A 13429-nucleotide genomic window follows, 5' to 3' on the forward strand; every position below is an offset into this window, starting at 1 on the left:
AATCAATAATAAAGTTAAGTTTAAAAATTAATAATAACCTAGATATCTAAAAAAGCTCCAAATATAAGAAAATTAAACAATCTAAACTATATTCTAAATTACATGGATCTAAGAAGAAACCACAAAGGCACTAGAATTATTTATGATTTAATGATAATTAATAATAAAAATACAGTATATCAAAATTCATAAAATGAAGTGCTTACAAGGAAATTCATAGCTCTATAAATTTATACTAAAAAGGATGAAAAGTCTAAAATTAACGACAAATTATCACTTTAGGAAACTAGAAAAAGAAGAGCAAATTATACATAAAGTAAATGGGCAAAAATAAGGACAGAAATTAAAGAAACAGAAAACAAAAATAGCTAGACTGGTCTAGAAATTAAGAGAGAAAAAACAAATTAACAACTAAGGAATTAAAAGATGCCACTTCAGATACTAAAGATATAGAGATGATGACAAACCAATTGTATGACAATGTCATGGATTAAATGCGAAAAATGGAAGAAAAAAAACACAACTCACCAAAACTAACACATGGAAATTGAAAATATGAATAGTCCTGTATCTATTAAAGACAATGAATTTTTTATCTAAAACCTCAATCCAGAAGATTTCAATGACCAATTCTATCAAATATTTCAGGAAGAAATTGTGTCAATCTTATAGAAAATTCTTCAGAAAACAGAAAGTACACTCCCCAACTTATTTTCTGAGACCAGCATAACTCTGATGCCAAAACCTGGCAAAAATATTGCCACAAAAGAAAATCACAGACCAAAATTTCTCAAAAATAGGGAAACAAATTCCTTAACAAATTATTAAAAAATAGAATTTAGCAATACATAAAAAAATACATCAAGGTTTATCCCAGGAATAAATGGTCGCCTTTACATTTGAAGATAAAAGTAATTCACCATATTAACAAAATACAGAGAAGAAAATCACATAATCATTCCCACTTCAAATAAAGCACTTGATTTTATTAAAAAGAAACTCAGAAATCTAAGAAGAGAAGGGAGCATTCATTACTGATATACGACATACATAAAAAACCTACAGCTAATATCATACATAATTTTAATATGAAATATTGAACACTTTCTAAGATTGGAAGCAAGGAACATATGGTTATTTTCTATTTCCTTTCATCATTTTTATGATACACCTAGCTAATACAAATACAATTTTAAAAAACATGAAGATTGTATGGGGCTTCCCTGGTGGCGCAGTGGTTGAGAGTCCGCCTGCCGATGCAGGGGACGTGGGTTTGTGCCCCAGTCTGGGAAGATCCCACATGCCGCGGAGCGGCTGGGCCTGTGAGCCATGGCCGCTGAGCCTGCGCGTCCGGAGCCTGTGCTCCGCAACGGAAGAGGCCACAACAGTGAGAGGCCCGAAAAAAAAAAAAAAAAAAAAAGACATGAAGATTGTAAATGAAGAAATAAAAGTTTCTATATTTGATGAGGGCATAAACACATATGCCCCCAAAGTCCTAAGGAATCTACCCCTAAACACAAAGGAACTGTATTGGTTTTCTAGGGCTGCCCTAACAAACTATCACAGTCTCAGTTGCATATACAACAGAAATTTATTTTCTTAAAGTTCTGGAGGCTAGAAGTCAAACACAAGGTGTGGGAAGGTTTGGTTTCCTCTAAGGCCTCTCTCCTTGGCTTGTAGATGGCGAACATCTCACAATGTGTGTGCATACCTAGTGTCTCTTTGTGTATCCAAATTTCCTATTATTACAAGGACACAAGTCAAATTGGATTAGGGCCTACTGTAAGGGCCTCATTTTAACTTAGTCACCCTTTTCAAGACTTATCTCCAAATACACTCATTCTGAGGTACTGAGGGTTACGCTTCAACATAATTTTGAGAGAACATAATTCAGGAGATAATCAGAACTAATAAGTGAATTTACCAATTTTGAAGGGTATGATCAATGATATTTCAATACATTAGCAGCAAAAACAAATAGAAAATAAATTTTTTTAAAAAAACAAAAATTTCATTTATAACAGCATTAAAACCAGAAAATATGTATGTAAAAATTAACTAAAGATATGCAATATGATACTGAAAAAAATGAACTGCTCATACACACAACATGGATGAATCTTAAAAACATTATGGTGAGTGGAAGAAGCCAGACATAAAAGAGTATATACTGTATTATTCTATTTATATGAAGTTCAAGAGGAGGAAAAACTACTCCATAGTAATAAAGACCAGAACAATGTTTACCTATTTGACTCTGGATTCTCTTGAAGGAAGATGAGGGAGCTTTCTGAAGTGAAGTATATGTTCTGTATCTTGACTGTGTGGTGATTAGACAGATATTCATTTATCAAAACTCAGTGAATTATACACTTAGGATCTGTTCATTCACTATATGTAAATTTTACTTCAATTGTGTGTGTGTGTAAAACTGGAGTGACATATAATACCAATTTCCAGGGAGTGACATATAATACCAATTTTTGTATACTACAAAAATTATGAGAATTAGCTTTGAAATCAGACAAAGAGAACTGTAATCCCAGGTCTGCCACCTCCCATTTTGTAGCACTGGATGATCTACATAAACTTGTCTGGCCCTGTGCTCTCCAGGCAGAAAACTGGAGTGATCACAATATCCATCACACAGAGTTATCCTGAAGATTAAATAATATAATGTATGGAAGCATTTAGAACAGTGACTAGCATATAATATGTGCTCAAGAGTAGTAAAAATTGTTATGATTAAGATGCAGATTTTTTTTTAAAAGGGAAATAGTGGTTTCTCCCTTAGACCGAATTGTCTTCTAATTGTCTTCTAATGAACGATATCCACAAGCGAAGAGAGAGAGAGATGGATGAAGGATAAAAGAAAAACGGATTGGAGAAGCTGCTGCAATTAAGGCAAAATGCTAATATTAGCATAATCGAAGGAGACTGAGGGATTCAGTGACATTTCTTAGGGATATTGTGAGGATTAAATGAGGTGCGACATGAAAAATTACTTGGCTGGTGTCTGGATTGAGTAAATCCTCAATAAGTATTCAAAATGAATTTATTTGTATTCATACTTAACTTTTTCCAAAACACAGATACTGATAAACATAACAGAGCTTTTTATAAAAGCTTTATTTTATTCAGGAAACATACCATATAAAGTATTACCTCTGAAGCCCGCGCGCCTAGAGCCCGTGCTTCATAACAAGAGAAGCCACCACAATGAGAAGCCCGTGCACCACAAAGAAGACCCAACGCAGCCAAAACTAGATAAATAAATTTATAATAAATAAATAAACTATTCCCTAATAGTTCATCCCAATTAGCTGGTATTCATGTTTTCACAGGATGCATTTGGAGCAGATTATAAAACTTACTTATGTGGTGGCCTTAAAAATTTATCCTTTGATATAAATCCATATATCTGAATGAAAGATGTTTTACTTTAATAGTTACTCATCTATAGTTATTCCATTTTACTTTTCCCCCCAATCAAAGCATTTTAATCATTCCTGTTGCTTCTGCAATCTCTTATCCTTTGTTTAGTTCTAAAGGTTCATGACACTGTTCAGATCTCAGCCAGTTTCGATTAGCTATTGAATTTTTAAACCACTGAAAACTTTGTGAAATAGTTATACTGAATAGCTACTGAAGGACTTAGTATATAATTCAGTCTGTTCAGAAATTCTCCTCTTAATCATGCTGCTTATCATAAGTTATTTTGAGTATGTGATTTTGACATAATTCCTTTTATTTCCCTCTCAAAATAATTAAACATAGTTTTCTATTCTATTTTTGGCCAACTTATGATCATTTATAAAATAAATTTGTGGGCTTCCCTGGTGGCGCAGTGGTTGAGAGTCCGCCTGCCGATGATGCAGGGGACACGGGTTCATGCACCGGTCCGGGAAGATCTCACATGCCACAGAGCGGCTGGGCCCGTGAGCCATGGCCGCTGAGCCTGTGCTCCGCAATGGGAGAGGCCACAACAGTGACAGGCCCGCGTACCAGAAAAAAAAAAAATTTATATGCTCTGAATTATTAGTATTTGCATTTTTTAGTAATTGTGTTTTTTATTTAACAAATAAAAAACCCTCTTCAATATTGATCTATTTCAATAATCAACAGAGCCTTTTCAAACCAAGGGTCAGGGAAGAGTCAAGTGGGGATGATTCTTTCTCAAGTGGAAATATTAAAAATCAGTTATCACTTTTACTGCTCATCCACAGACCTCTTAAATAGCAACAGTGAAAAAAATTAAAACTATCTTGTCTTCTCTATCATAGCATAATTTGAGAAAAGTAGGTAGAAAATAAAGAAATTATGGAAAGATCTGTCAAAAACCACATATAATTCCTCAATACTAATTTCCATTAAAATTAAACCAACTAACTTTAGGGTTTAGAAACATATTTCATGAGCTGATAAGGATAAGGTATGATATAATTCATACAAACATATTAATGAAGAGAGATTTCTTGGGACACCAATCACCATTTTATTCCTAACAGTCTTGAAAAAAAGAGACAACAATCCCAAAATGGAGTCCTCATGCTAAGCCCACATCACCAGACCAAGGCTTAATACCTAACTTAATTGCAGTTACAACCTCCCCCATGAATGGAGACTTAACCTGTCAGTCTGGAATTTTCTGGTCAGCACCAATGAGGTAATCTGCCACACAGGCCCTTTTCCATCAACCAAAGGAAAATGAGGTCATCTGCTCTCTCCTTTTCCCTCCGCCACCTGCCTTTAACAACCTTCTATACTGTACACCTCCTTGGAGCTCCTCTCTACTTGCTAGATGGGATGTTGAGTCATGGCTCATTCAATAAAGCCAATTAGGTCTTTGAAACTCACTTAGTTGAATTTTTGTTACTTAACAGTGTGATTATACCCCCTAGAATCATTTTTACATTAAATACTTAAGAATTTTCTTTTTAAAAAAATGTTTGAAATATGTTAATTTTTATAGGCAAATGTAAAATTTAGCTCAGACCTGGAATGAAATTCCACACATTCTATTTTAATATAACTCAAATTAATTACAGATTTCTTGAAGGTTTGATTCATCATTGCTAGTCTTTTTCTTCCATATGTAGATAGATAGATAGAGAGATAGATACTAAACTTTTCTTAGTATGTGGCAAAGGATCAGCAAGACAAAGCTGTTCTTTTTATAAAATACCTTAATTCAACTGTTTTTATGAGCATTATTAAAGCTCAGAATTCTTACATTATCAACTGAAAGAAAAAAAAACACAATGTAAAAGCTGTGAGTTGAGTTTATTCAGTGTCTTACTGAGGACTCTAGCCTGGGAGACAGCCTCTCAGAGAGCTCTGAGGAACTGTTCCAAAGAGGTAAGGGGAGAGGGCAGCACATATGTGATTTTGGCAAAGGGAGTACACGTAACCAAGCACACATATCAGTAGAAGGTTGCTACTCGTCACAAGGAACAGATATCTTGGTTAATGGTTTTAGAATTTTTCTAAGTATGGGAAGATAGAAGAATCCAGGTTTATAAAATTTTTCTCCTGAAAATATCTAACGATCTGAGGGCCTGTTCTGCCAGTTTTTCTCAGAGTACAGAGTGCCTCATTCCTGATCTCTGCCCTGAACTCCTTTCAGGGTATGCTGAAGGTAAGTGGCTGCAGAGGCTAAGGACTCAATCCTTGTAGAGTCAGATGGTGAGTGACATCCTTTAGTTGGGAGACATAAAAAGACTATATAATGGTGAGTTAAAAAGAAAAATCTGACTAACTTCTGTCCTTCTTTGTGGTTAATGTTTTTTGTTCTAGTTTGTTTTAGTCTACACTGGGTGTTCTAAGAAAGAATAATATTCATGCACTTCCTTTCCATGGCCCCTTCTTAAGTAGGAGAGGTCATCACTGTGCCTCTAAAGTAAAATAAGTTTTTAAAGATAAAATCATGGCTCTCATACAAATACAAAACTAATGCTTGTCAAATGCTATATTTAACTCCTTAGTGAGGGAACTAGTAACATATTAAAACTCTTAAAATTGTCATATATAGGCAATCAGGAATTCTGAAATGAATTTACAAATAGATGCAAAACTGGTCACTACCTATAGGGCAATAATCAATTACATTCAACCTGACACATTTCATTTGTATTTCTGTGGGCAAAAATTACTTGTATTATTATCAGTTTTCTGAAAATAGCCATGTAAAATAGCTCAAAGAAAACGAAAGGTAAAGAAAGCCGAGAGGGTTGCACTAAGTAGAAGAATTACTAATTTGTTTGACCATTTCAAAGTCCTTCAATATTTTTTTCTGACACTAAAATGTCCTTAAAAGTCTCCTTAAAAGTCTTATTAAGCTCCTTAAAGTTGTGTTCTAATTAGAGCTGAAATAAATAGCTTTAGTTTTCAAGACTATAGGTAGTGATAGGACGGCATTTTATGTCTCACACAGAATTTAGAGAGTATATTGGAAAAAGGAAGTAGTTTCCTATATGTGAGAGAGAGAATAAGACTTGGGGAGTTTCCACAAAGGGTAGAAACAAGTGTTCTTAGGGGAAAAGGTAATGAGTGTTGATGGAGTGGAAAAGTTATGAAAGCAGAGACCAAAGAGGTATGGCTGGGTCTGTGTCAGCAGGCAGCACAGCTGTGAGGGACAGCACTAACTCATGCAGAGCAGCTGAGCCCAACATGGAGTTGCATGTTCTATCTGATGCAGTGGTATGGACTGCAACTCCCACAGACTGGGAATGAGCCCTACTCCTAGCTTTCCGGATCCATGTAAGCCCAGAGTTCTTGACTAGAGGAAGGTATCTTAAAAGCCTAAATTTCTATTCTAACCCCAGGACTCAGGACTCACAGCTGGCTTCATTTGACTTAAAAAGTAGAGTAATGTGACATTTTTGAAACTCAAATATAGTATAATAAATCCATTCTCTCACTATAGTATTAAGCTTTTGGTTAGTGGCATTACAAGAAAGGATTATTTGTTCTGTGGTTACTTTTACTTTCAAGGCTGATTTAGCACAGATTTCTTACTTTGGGAAAATAAAGATAGGAAATATAATATTAAAACACAATTATATTGCAGAATATGTATAATAAACTGTTCCCTAAAAACCTTGCAATTTTAGGATTTTTTTCTAATTATTTCAAGATCAGAGATTATTAGTCTGTTAAGAAAATTTAATAATGGATGTGAATAAATGCGCTTTTCCTACCAGTCTATGAAATTTCCATCATTCATAGCTTCACTGAAAGAGAACATATTTCTAGAAGAGCCAACATATTTCTTTTATAGATATTTCAGAAAACAACATGAGTTATCAAAATAATATTATCCCCTTAAATAGATATAACACCATTTATATCTATACACACACTAAGTGGTTGATTCATACACCCATTCAATAAATATTTATCCACTGATTTCTAGGTGTCAGACAGTATGCTGGGAACACACCAATGGACTAAACAGGCAAAGTCCCTGCTCTCATAGAGATAGTATTTCAGTGAGGAGAAAAAAATGAAAATAAATGGAGAAAAAGTAAGTGTACAAAGAGGATGTAAGTATCAAGCAAAGGAGAAGAAAATTTATTGAAGTGGTCAGGGGAGGATTTAGTGAAAAAGTCACAATTGAGCAAAATTCTAAAATTGTGGAAACAGAGATATATGCAGATTGCTAGGCAAAGAGATCTGCAGAAGAGAGATTAAAAAAAAAAAAACTAGGAACAACAAAAACAACATATACCCTGAGGATGGAACATGAAGCATGCCTAGAATGTTTAGGAACAGCAAAGAGGTAAGTATGGCTGGAGCCCACTGAGAGGAGAGAACTGTACGGAATGTTAAAGAGGCCACACATGGGATCACACTGTGAAGGTTACTATAAAAAGTCTGAGTGAAATGGAAAGCCATCTCCTGTAACATGTGATGATAGCAGCTTAATTCCAAGACTGCTAGACATATACACAAGCATAATGTCCATACAAGGCACTCAAATTTGGTGGTTATAAAATATTAACTTGCAGCATTAAATTTGCAAATTATTAAATCGCACTATATGTTCAGTTGCTGTAACTGAGACCTAAGTATCAGTGATGAGAGCAAGATAAATATGTATCTCTCTCTTGCATAAAAGTCTAGGCATAAGCAAACCAAAGTTGGCAAGACACTTTCTAGTAACAGGGACCCAAGTTCTTATTAATTTCTTTTCTATCTTTAGGATTTTGCCCTTATCAGTGTGTTCCAAAATGAAGCATGACCACACCACTACTCTCATGAGTAGGAAAGAGGAAAGGAAAATGTAAGGTTATACCTTTCCTATAAAGGTGTGACCAGGCAGTTGAACACATCATTTCTTCCCCTAACCCCACTGGAGCTTATTTAATCACACAGTTACCCAAAACTGAAAGGGAGTCTGGGACATGTAGTCTTTATTCTGGGTGAACACATGCCAAGTTAAAATTAGGAGTTCTACTATTAGGTAAGAAAAGGATAAAGAATACTAAGAACAATTAGTTGTCTCTGGTTTAAGAAGATTAAAATACATCCTTGTAGCCTATCTTATACCCAATATAATTTAATTTTAAAAGGCATTAAACATCCTTTAAAAGTCTGGTATAAAGGAAAGAGTAACTGACAAAAGGCCAAAGGATGTTAGTATTCAATACTACCACAAATCTACCAAGAATTAGCTGTGCAACCTTCTCTTACAGTCAGTATGTCAACTGTAGTACTGGATAGCACCTAAACAAAATATTCTCCCCAAAACTTTAGAAAAGTCATGATTATCAAGTGCATAATTATTCTAAAATACTGAAACTTGCACAATAATATAAAAATTCAAGAGTAGAAATATCTGGCCTCCAGCCCAAGGGACACCAGATGCGTCTCTTAAAAGCCAATAAAGTATGGGAGAAAATATTTGCAAATGAAGCAACTGACAAGGCATTAATCTCCAAAATATACAAACAGATCATGCAGCTCAGTAACAAATAAACAAACAACCCAGTCAAAAAATGGACGAAAGACCTAAATAGACATTTCTCCAAAGAAGACATACAGATGGCCAAGAGGCACATGAAAAGCTGCTCAACATCACTAATTCTTAGAGAAATGCAAATTAAAACTACAATGAGGTAGGTATCAGCTCACACCGGTCAGAATGGCCATCATCAAAAAATCTACAAATGTGAGAAGCTTCAAGATGGTGGAAGAGTAAGATGCAGAGATCACCTTCCTCCCCACAGATACACCAGAAATACATCTACATGTGGAACAACCCGTACAGAACACCTACTGAACGCTGGCAGAAGACCTCAGACTTCCCAAAAGGCAAGAAACTCCCCACGTACCTGGGTAGGGAAAAAGAAAAAAGGGAAAACAGAGACAAAAGAATAGGGATGGGACCGGCACCAGTGGGAGGGAGCTGTGAAGGAGGAAAGGTTTCCACACACTAGGAAGCCCCTTCGCGGGCGGAGACTGTGGATGGCGGAGGGGGCAGCTTTGAAGCCGCGGAGGAGAGCACAGCAACAGGGGTGCGGAGGGCAAAGCGGAGAGATTCCCGCACAGAGGATCGGTGCCGACCGACACTCACCAGGCCGAGAGGCTTGTCTGCTCACCCTCCGGGGCGGGCGGAGGCTGGGAGCTGAGGCTCAGGTCTTCTGAGGTCGGATCGCAGGGAGAGGACTGGGGTTGGAGGCGTGAACACAGCCTGCAGGGGGTTAGTGCACCACGGCTAGCCGGGAGGGAGTCCAGGAAAAAGTCTGGAGCTGCTGAGGAGGCAAGAGACTTTTTCTTCCCTCTTTGTTTCCTGATGCGCGAGGAGAGGGGATTAAGAGCGCTGCTTAAAGGAGCTCCAGAGACGAGCGCGAGCCGCGGCTAAAAGCGCGGACCCCAGAGACGGGCATGAGACGCTAAGGCTGCTACTGCCGCCACCAAGAAGCCTGTGTGCGAGCACAGGTCACTATCCACACCTCCCCTCCCCAGAGCCTGTGCAGCCCAGCACTGCCAGGGTCCCGTGATCCAGGGACAACTTCCCTGGGAGAACACATGGCACCTCAGGCTGGTGCAACGAACGTCACGCCAGCCTCTCCCGCCGCAGGCTCGCCCCGCATCTGTACGCCTCCCTCTCCCCAGCCTGAGTGAGCCAGAGCACCCAAATCAGACCCTACTGTAACCCCGTCCTTTCTGAGTAGGAACAAATGCCCTCAGGCGACCTACACACAAAGGCGGGGCCAAATCCAAAGCTGAACTCCGGGAGCTGTGCTAACAAAGAAGGCAAAGGGAAATCTCTCCCAGGAGCCTCAGGAGCCTCAGGAGCCTCAGGAGCCTCAGGAGCCGCGGATTAAATCTCCACAATCAACCTGATGCACCCTGCATCTGTGGAATACCTGAATAGACAATGAATCATCCCAAATTGAGGCGGTGGACTTTGGGAGCAACGATATACATATACTTTTCCCTTTTTCTCTTTTTCCGAGTGGATGACAGCATCTTGGTGGTTGACAGCGTCTTGGTGCTCCAGCCAGGCGTCAGGGCTGTGCCACTGAAGTGGGAAGGCCAAGTTCAGGACACTGGTCCACCAGAGACCTCCCAGCTCCATGTAATATCAAATGACAAAAATCTCCCAGAGATCTCCATCTCAACGCCAAGACCCACCTCCACTCAGTGACCAGCAAGCTCCAGTGCTGGACACGCTGTGCCAAACAACTACCAAGACAGGAACACAAACCCACCCATTAGCACAGAGGCTGCCTAAAATCATAAGGTCACAGACACCCCAAAACACACCACCGGACCTGCCCACCAGAAAGACAAGATCTAGCCTCATCCACCAGAACACAGGCACTAGTCCCCTACACCAGGAAGCCTACACAACCCACTGAACCAACCTTAGCCACTGGGGACAGACACCAAAAACAACAGGGACTATGAACCTGCAGCCTGCAAAAAGGAAACCCCAAACACAGTAGGTTAAGCAAAATGAGAAGGCAGAGAAACAGAGAGCAGATGAAGAAGCAAGGTAAAAACCCATCAGACCAAGCAAGCGAAGAGGAAAGAGGCAGTCTACCTGAAAAAGAATTCAGAATAATGAGAGTAAAGATGATCCAAAATCTTGGAAATAGAATGGAGAAAATACAAGACACGTTTAACAAGAACCTAGAAGAACTAAAGAGCAAACAAACAATGATGAACAACACAATAAATGAAATTAAAAATTCTCTAGAAAGAATCAATAGCAGAATAACTGAGGCAGAACGTATAAGTGACCTGGAAGATAAAATAGTGGAAATAACTACCACAGAGCAGGATAAAGAAAAAAGAATGAAAAGAACTGAGGACAGTCTCAGAGACCTCTGGGACAACATTAAACGCACCAACATTCGAATTATATGGGGCCCAGAAGAAGAGAGAAAGAAAGGGACTGAGAAAATATTTGAAGAAATTATAGTTGAAAACTTCCCTAATATGGGAAAGGAAATAGTCAATCAAGTCCAGGAAGCACATAGAGTCCCATACAGGATAAATCCATGAAGAAACACACCAAGACACATATTAATCAAACTATCAGAAATTAAATACAAAGAAAAAATATTAAAACCAACAAGGGAAAAACAACAAATAACATACAAGGGAATCCCCATAAGGATAACAGCTGATCTGTCAGCAGAAACTCTGCAGGCCTGAAGGGAGTGGCAGGACATATTTAAAGTGATGAAAGGGAAAAACCTGCAACCAAGATTACACTACCCAGCAAGGATCTCATTCAGATTTGATGGAGTAATTAAAAGCTTTACAGACAAGCAAAAGCTAAGAGAATTCAGCACCACTAAACCAGCTTTACAACAAATGCTAAAGGAACTGCTCTAGGCAGGAAACACAAGAGAAGGAAAAGACCTACAATAACAAACCTAAAACAATTAAGAAAATGGTCATAGGAACAAACATATCGATAACTACCTTAAATGTAAATGGATTAAATGATCCAACCAAAAGACACAGACTGGCTGAATGGATACAAACACAAGACCCGTATATATGCTGTCTAAAAGAGACCCACTTCAGACCTAGGGACACATACAGACTGTAAGTGAGGGGATGGAAAAAGGTATTCCATGCAAAGGGAAATCAAAAGAAAGCTGGAGTAGCAATTCTCATATCAGACAAAGTAGACTTTAAAATAGACTACTTCAAGAGACAAAGAAGGACATTACATAATGATCAAGGGATCAATCTAAGAAGAAGATATAACAATTGTAAATATTTATGCACCCAACATAGGAGCACCTCAATACATAAGGCAAATGCTAACAGCCATAAAAGGGGAAATCAACAGTAACACAATCATAGTAGGGGACTTTAACACCCCAATTGCACCAATGGACATATCATCCAAAATGAAAATAAATAAGGAAACACAAGCTTTAAATGACACATTAAACAAGATGGACTTAATATTTATAGGACATTCCATCCCAAAACAACAGAACACACTTTCTTCTCAAGTGCTAATGTAACATTCTCCATGATAGATCATATCTTGGGTTACAAAACAAGCCTCAATAAATTTAAGAAAACTGAAATCGTATCAAGTATATTTTCTGACCACAATGCTATGAGACTAGATGTCAATTACAGGAAAAAAACATGTAAAAAATACAAAAACATGGAGGCTACATAATATACTACTTAATAACCAAGAGATCACTGAAGAAATCAAAGGAGAAATAAAAAACTACCTAGAAACAAATGACAATGAAAACACAACGACCCAAAACCTATGGGATGCAGCAAAAGCAGTTCTAAGAGGGAAGTCCATAGCAATACAATCCTGCCTTAAGAAACAAGAAACATCTCAAATAAACAACCTAACCTTATACCTAAAGCAATTAGAGAAAGAAGAACAAAAAACCCCCAAAGTTAGCAATCATAGAAATCATAAAGATCAGATCAGAAATAAATGAAAAAGAAATGAAGGAAACAATAGCAAAGATCAATAAAACTAAAAGCTGGTTCTTTGAGAAGATAAATAAAGTTGATAAGCCATTAGCCAGACTCATAAAGAAAAAAGGAGAAGACTTAAATCAATACGATTAGAAATGAAAAAGGAGAAGTAACAACTGACACTGCAAAAATACAAAAGATCCTGAGAGATTACTACATGCAACTATATGCCAATAAAATGGACAACCTGGAAGAAATGGACAAACTCTTAGAAAAGCACAACCTTCCAAGATGAACCAGGAAGAAATAGAAAATATAAACAGACCAATCCCAAGCACTGAAATTGAAACTGTGATTAAAAATCTTCCAACAAACAAAAGCCCAGGACCAGATGGCTTCACAGGTGAATTCTATCAAACATTAGAGAAGAGCTAACACCTATCCTTCTCAAACTCTTCCAAAATATAGCAGAGGGAGTGTTCCTCCCTCTGCTATATTTTGG

Source organism: Aethalodelphis obliquidens, unplaced genomic scaffold (genome assembly GCF_003676395.1).
Source record: "Aethalodelphis obliquidens isolate GAN/ISIS:26980383/991018 unplaced genomic scaffold, ASM367639v1 scaffold1, whole genome shotgun sequence".
NCBI classification, from domain to species: domain Eukaryota; kingdom Metazoa; phylum Chordata; class Mammalia; order Artiodactyla; family Delphinidae; genus Aethalodelphis; species Aethalodelphis obliquidens.